We start from the raw sequence: 7,554 nt of genomic DNA, 5'->3' as shown, positions 1-7,554 counted from the left end.
ACCGTCAAAGTCAATCGGGGGTCGATTTGATAGCATACTACAGAAACTTGCACACCCGAATGGGAGACCGTCAAAGTCAATCGGGGATCGATTTGATAGCATACCACAGAAACTTGCACACCCGAATGGGAGACAGTCAAAGTCAATCGGGGGTCGATTTAATAGCATACCACAGAAACTTGCACACCCGAATGGGAGACAGTCAAAGTCAATCGGGGGTCGATTTAATAGCATACTACAGAAACTTGCACACCCGAATGGAGACCGCTAAAGTCAATCGGGGTCGATTTGATAGCATACTACAGAAACTTGCACACCCTTAATGGGGAGATAGTGAAAGCCAATCGGGGGTTTATTGAATAGCATATACTACAGAAACTTGCACACCCGGAATGGGGAGACCGCCAGCCAATCGGGGTCGATTTAATAGCATACTACAGAAACTGCATTTCACCCTATCGGGAGACCACAAAAGCCAATCGGGGGTCGATTTGATAGCAGCGCCTTACAGAAACTTCTGCACACCAATGGGGAGATAACAAAGTCAATCGGGGTTGATTTATTGAGCATACTACAGAAACTTGCACAATCTGGAATGGGAGACTGTCAAAGCCAATCGGGGTCGATTTAATAGCATACTACAGAAACTTCTGCACACCCGAATGGGAGACTGGCCAAGTCAATCGGGGTCGATGATAGCATATACAGAAACTTGCACACCGGCCGAGATAGCCAAAGTCAATCAGTCGATTTAATAGCATACTGCTATGAAACTTGCACACCCGAAATGGGAGACCGCTCAAAGTCAATCGGGGGTCGATTTAATAGCATACTACAGAAACTTGCACACCCGAATGGGAGACCGTCAAAGTCAATCGGGGGTCGATTTGATAGCATACTACAGAAACTTGCACACCCGAATGGGAGACCGTCAAAGTCAATCGGGGGTCGATTTGATAGCATACTACAGAAACTTGCACACCCGAATGGGAGCCAGTCAAAGTCAATCGGGGGTCGATTTAATAGCATACTACAGAAACTTGCACACCCGAATGAGAGACCGTCAGAGTCAATCGAGGGTCGATTTAATAGCATACTATACAAAATGATCCGAGAATGTGCACACACCGAGTGGGAGACGGTGATGAAAGCGTCCGCCCTTGTACACTGGATGGCAATATTTCACTATAGTAAGGGGTAGGGTCACCTCGGTCATATTATACAACATACCAGAGAAGTTCCACACCCGCATGGGAGACCGTCAAAGTGAATCGGGGGTCGATTTGATAGCATACTACAGAGAACTTGCACACCCGAATGGGAGACCGTCAAAGTCAATCGGGGGTCGATTTGATAGTATACTACAGAGAACTTGCACACCCGAATGGGAGACCATCAAAGTCAATCGGTGGTCGATTTAAGAGCATACTACAGAAACTTGCATAATTCGAATTGGAGACCCCACAAAGCCAATCGGGGTCGATTTGATAGCATACTACAGAAACTTGCACCTTTAACGGGGAGAACGCCAGTTGGAATCGGGGGCCGATTTGATAGGCCACAGAAACTTGTACACCTGAAGGAGACAGGAAAGCCAATCAGTCAGATGGATGAAAGGCTACTACAGAAACTTGCGGTACACCTGGAATGGGAGACCGTCAGAGTCACCGGGGGTCGATTTAATAGCATACTACAGAAACTTGCACACCTGAATGGGAGACCGTCAACGTCAATCGGGGGTCGATTTCATAGCATACTACAGAAACTTGCACACCCGAATGGGAGACCGTCAAAGTCAATCGGGGGTCGATTTGATAGCATACTACAGAAACTTGCACACCCGAATGGGAGACAGTCAAAGTCAATCGGGGGTCAATTTAATAGCATACTACAGAAACTTGCACACCCGAATGGGAGACCGTCAAAGTCAATCGGGGGTCGAGCATACTTTACAAAATGATCCGAGAATCTGCACACACACCGAGTGGGAGACGGTGATGAAAACGTCCGCCCTTATATGTTCGATTGCACTATTTCACTATATTAAGGGGAGAGGGTGCCTTCGCACACATATTCGGTGTGAAATATCTTCCGCCCCCCAGCGGAGCGCTTCGGCGCCTCTGCGAAGCAAAGCGCGGCATTCAAAAACAACAAACAAAATTGCCGTCGCTTTCCCTTCCTTTCCCTGCAATGGCTGGAGCAGGCAGCAGCAGAAGAGAGAGAAAATAGTCTCATGGGGTCAGAGGAATGGCAGTGGAGCGCGATCTATGAATTTCACTAGCCAGGTCTGTCCCCCAATTGAACATTATTACTCTCTCGGCGCACACGTCGCCACCACGGTTTCCGCGACAGCAGCAGCATCATGATGTTGCGTCTATTGTAAGTCCGGAACCGGGTTATTCGGCTGTTCGCGAACAGTCAGGTTTTAACCTTGCCTAACAAACGATCAAACAACTTCCACTCTCGAGGTGCGGTACGGTGACTGTCCTATCGTCCGCTCTTGTATGCTGGATTGCACTATTTCACTATATTAAGGGGAGAGGGTGCCTTCACACACATATTCGATGTGAAATATCTTCCGCCCCCCAGCGGAGCGCTTCGGCGCCTCTGCGAAGCAAAACGCGGCATTCAAAAACAACAACCAAAATTGCCGTCGATTTCCTCTCCCTGCCCTGCAATGGCTGGAGCAGAAGGAGAGCGAGAGAGAGAATAGTCCCATTGGGTCAGAGGAATGGCAGTGGAGCGGGCTAATGGCGAGTAGGCTCGCGATCTATCAATTACACTAGCCAGGTCGCTCTCCCTATTGAACATTATTACTCTCTCACGTCGCCACTGCGGTTTCCTCGACAGCAGCAGCATCATCATGATGTTGCATCCACCAATTAGTCCGGAACCGGGTTATTCGGCTGTCTGCGAACAGTCCGGTTTTAACCTTACCCAACATCCACTCTCGAGGTGCGGTACGGTGAATGTCCTATCGTCCGACCTTGTATGCTGGATTGCACTATTTCACTATATTAAGGGGAGAGGGTGCCTTCACACACATATTCGGTGTGAAATTTCTTCCGCCCCCCAGCGGAGCGCTTCGGCGCCTCTGCGAAGCAAAGCGCGGCATTCAAAAGCAACAACCAAAATTGCCGTCGCTTCCCTGCCCTGCAATGGCTGGAGCAGAAGGAGAGAGATTTTAGTCTCATTGGATCAGAGGAATGGCAGTGGAGCGGGCTTATGGCGAGTAGGCTCGCACTCTATCAATTACACTTGCCAGGTCTCTCTTCCGTTTGGACATTATTTACTCCGTCTCTCTCTCTCTCTCTCTCGGCGCACACGTCGCCACCCTACTAGTTTCCGTCACAGCATATGCTGCGGCCTTTCAGTCCGGAACGGGGCTCCCCTTCGCCTTGCTGTCTGCCCAACTTAGCGGACTTGCGTTGGCTGATCCCCCCGTCTTCGCGTCTGTGCCGGCCTTCAATGCAGCGCCCCACCGTCTCTTGACCGAGATTCATTGCACTATTCCACGCGCAAACGGCTACCCTAAATGTGCATAGACAACGCTCATGGTTCAACACGACCAGGGCGCAGTCTGGGAGCCGAGTATACTAAAAAGAGAGTTTAGCAGCCAAAACTCGTCAAAGCACACGCTGGGTTACCCCATCACCTAACAACGATGATGGCGGTTCCCACCCGTGAAATACACAACCTAACCAATATTGGGCGACGATGGCGCTCATGAGCCCACGTCCCCACAAACAGTAAGAGAAAGGGAGAGAGGAGGAGATGGGCCAATGTCTTATGCCTCGCTGGGGCAAAGAGAAGAGAAGAGGAGCGGATAAGGGAGGAGATTGGCCAACGTGCGGTCCCTCGCCCAATGTCGGCTGCCTCGCTGGAGCTGGGTAAAGAGGAGAGGAGCGGATAAGGGAGGAGATTGGCACACACGGTGGCGCTGCCGGCGCCGAGGATAGCGAGAGAAGGTGCAGTTTGATCTGATCATCTGGTTTGCTATTTCTCTAAGGCCAACGTGCGGTCCCTCGCCCAATGTCGGCTGCCTCGCTGGGGCAAAGAGAAGAGGAGAGGATAAGGGAGGAGATTGGCACACACGGTGGCGCTGCCGGCGCCGAGGATAGCGAGAGAAGGTGCAGTTTGATCTGATCATCTGGTTTGCTATTTCTCTAAGGCCAACGTGCGGTCCCTCGCCCAATGTCTTCTGCCTCGCTGGGGCAAAGAGAAGAGGAGCGGATAAGGAGGAGATTCGCCAACGTGCGGTCCCTCGCCCAATGTCGGCTGCCTCGCTGGAGCTGGGGCAAAGAGGAGCGGATAAGGGAGGAGATTGGCACACACGGTGGCGCTGCCGGCGCCGAGGATAGCAAGAGAAGGTGCAGTTAGATCTGATCATCTGGTTTGCTATTTCTCTAAGGCCAACGTGCGGTCCCTCGCCCAATGTCTTCTGCCTCTCTCTCAATCTCACTATTTTGGCTGCCGTGATAGGCGCCGCCAACAGCAGCAGCTACCTGGTTGATCCTGCCAGTAGTCATATGCTTGTCTCAAAGATTAAGCCATGCATGTGTAAGTACAAGCCGATTTAAGGCGAAACCGCGAATGGCTCATTAAATCAGCTATGTTTCATTGGATCTGTAAACCCACTTACTTGGATAACTGTGGCAATTCTAGAGCTAATACATGCAATTGGTCTCTGACCGCAAGGGAAGAGCGCTTTTATTAGTTCAAAACTGGTCGGGCCCCGGTCCGTGACCCACCTGTGGTGAATCTGAATAACTTCGGGCTGAGCGCACGGTCTCCGCACCGGCGCCGCTTCTTTCAAGTGTCTGCCTTATCAGCTTTCGATTGTAGGTTATGCGCCTACAATGGCTATAACGGGTAACGGGGAATCAGGGTTCGATTCCGGAGAGGGAGCCTGAGAAACGGCTACCACATCTAAGGAAGGCAGCAGGCACGCAAATTACCCACTCCCGGCACGGGGAGGTAGTGACGAAAAATAACGATATGAGTCTCATCCGAGGCCTCGCAATCGGAATGAGTACACTTTAAATCCTTTAACGAGTATCCATTGGAGGGCAAGTTCAAAAGCAGTCATGGGTGTAATTCCAGTTCCACATGGCGCTGTGTTGTTATGTTAAAAAGCTCAGAAGTTGATCTCGTCTGGACTGACGGTGCAATCGCCTGGTGTTTACTGTCACGCCCGAACAGTCACCATTGCCCGCACGGGATGCTTCTTTTTGTCGAGTGTCCCAGTGGCCGGAGAGTTTACTTTGAAAACAGAGTGCTCAGAGCAGCTATTTGAATGGGTCTTAATGGTGATGTATGAATAATGAATAGGACCGTTCTATTTTTTGTTGGTTTTCGAACCAGAGGTAATGACTAATCGGAACAGGCGGGGCATTCAGATGGCGACACGCTTAGAGGTGAAATTTTGGACCGCTGCAAGACGAACTACTGCGAAAGCATTTGCCAAGGATGTTTTATTAATCAAGAACGAAAGTTAGAGGTCTGGCTACGCATCAGATACCGCCCTAGTTCTAACCATAAACGATGCTAACTAGCGATCCGCCGGCGTTATTCCCATGACCCGGCGGGCAGCTTCCGGGAAACCAAAGTCTTTGGGTTCCGGGGGAAGTATGGTTGCAAAGCTGAAACTTAAAGGAATTGACGGAAGGGCACCACCAGGAGTGGAGCCTGCGGCTTAATTTGACTCAACACGGGAAACCTCACCAGGCCCAGACACCGGAAGGATTGACAGATTGAGAGCTCTTTCTCGATTCGGTGGGTGGTGGTGCATGGCCGTTTTTAGTTGGTGGAGCGATTTGTCTGGTTAATTCCGATAACGAACGAGACTCTGGCCTACTAAGGTGTCTTCGACGGATTCCAGAAAATGGTGTCCAGTTCGCAACTTCTTCTAGAGGATACGTGCAATTCTAGCCGCATCGAGATTGAGCAATAACAGGTCTGTGATGCCCTTAGATGTTCTACCGCACGCGCGCTACACTGGAAGGGATCAACGAGTTTTCCCCTCCGAGAGGAGCCGGGGTAACCCGTTCAAAGCCTTTCTTGATGTTAGGATTGGGGCTTGCAATTGTTTCCCCATGAACGAGGAATTCCCCAGCAGTGCAAGTCATCAGCTTGCGCTGACTACGTCCCTGCCCTTTGTACACACCGCCCGTCGCTACTACCGATTGAATGATTTAGTGAGGCCTTCGGACTGGCGCTCTTGGATTGTCGGCCCGTTGCCCGCGAGGGTTTTCTGGGGTCGTCGCCTCGAGCTGACGGAAAGATGTCCAAACTTGATCATTTAGAGGAAGTAAAAGTCGTAACAAGGTTTCCGTAGGTGAACCTGCGGAAGGATCATTAACAGAGAGAAAGAGAACGGGGCGCTCTTAAAACTACTACTACTACTCTCCTGATTTGGGCGGTCTCGGGCTCTGCTCTGGCAACTCCAGCAGCGAAAGAGGACAATCCCGGCCCCCGCACCAAAAATAGGTACCACCACGCTGTAGGTGGACCACACTCGGGCGAGAGCGCGAAGACCGGAGGAGGAGGACGGACGGGGCTTTGGACGGCTGCCCGTCCGTTCCTTACTACCGGCGAATAAGCCTCTTGACCCAAAAAGAGTGAAATTCAAGTGTCAAAAAACAACAACAAGCGTCCGGCCAAACCCAAACCACAAACTTGGGCTATGTCTGTCAAACCCTTTCATTGAGACTCGACCTGTGATGGTTAGTCGCAAAAAGACCAAATGGCAAATACACAACTCTTAACGGGGGATCACTCGCTCGCGGGTCGATGAAGACCGCAGCAAACTGCGGTCGGTATGTGAATCGCAAGAATACCAGATACATCGACAAGTTGAACGCATATTGCGGCGGCGGCAGCCATATGAGCTTGTCGCCGCCACTCCTCTACGAGGGTCGGAAATATACATCCATCGGTTGCTGCGAGTTCGGTGCCTGCTGACTGTCTCCCCGACACGAGGGTAACCCGAACCGAGCTTCCGCCTTGGGGTTTAATCGCCCGCGCCTTGCGCGAGGCGTGCCCTTAAAAACAAGCAAGCCTATCACTAGCAAGTCCATGGACTTGGCGCACCCACATTCAACCACAACAAAGCGACAGTTGTCGCCCTCGCAAATAACTGGAGGCGGCGCTCTTTTGCCTGCTGTCCACAGAGACACGAATGGCCGTCGGCCGCTCATGGCTGATGCTGCACATGTTCTAAGAGGCACTCCATCCCACGAAGAGGAAACGAAACCGGGTCGGATATCTTTTAAGTAAGCCCCGCCGGAATTTCGTCTATCACCTCGAAAAGAGTGCTTGGCATGCATTGCAGTGGAACCTAAATTGATGAGTGCGCCTGGGCCCGCAGTCTACCATGTAGTGGTGCAGGCAGAGAGATGAGAATGCTTGGGTGACGCCGTGCTCTTCCTCACGCGCTCCTCCACCCTCTCCCACGGTCAGACGCGGTGTGGGCGTTCTCTTTGAGAGTTCGCCACGAGTCCACGTCTATCTCATGACTGGGAGGGAGGCAGGGGGAGTTCTCTCTAAACGCGT

General features: G+C 51.5%; 1 pseudogene; it reads left to right on the top strand.

Annotated features, from left to right (window-relative positions):
- Window positions 1-6,758: 6,758 nt before the first annotated feature.
- Window positions 6,759-6,920, top strand: LOC121878290 (annotated as a pseudogene).
- The last annotated feature ends 634 nt before the right edge of the window (window positions 6,921-7,554 follow it).

This window comes from Homarus americanus, unplaced genomic scaffold (genome assembly GCF_018991925.1).
Source record: "Homarus americanus isolate GMGI-L3 unplaced genomic scaffold, GMGI_Hamer_2.0 scaffold24048, whole genome shotgun sequence".
Taxonomy (NCBI): Eukaryota; Metazoa; Arthropoda; class Malacostraca; order Decapoda; family Nephropidae; genus Homarus; species Homarus americanus.
The sequence above is the reverse complement of the archived record's forward strand: the minus strand, read 5'-3'. Positions and strand labels throughout refer to the sequence as shown.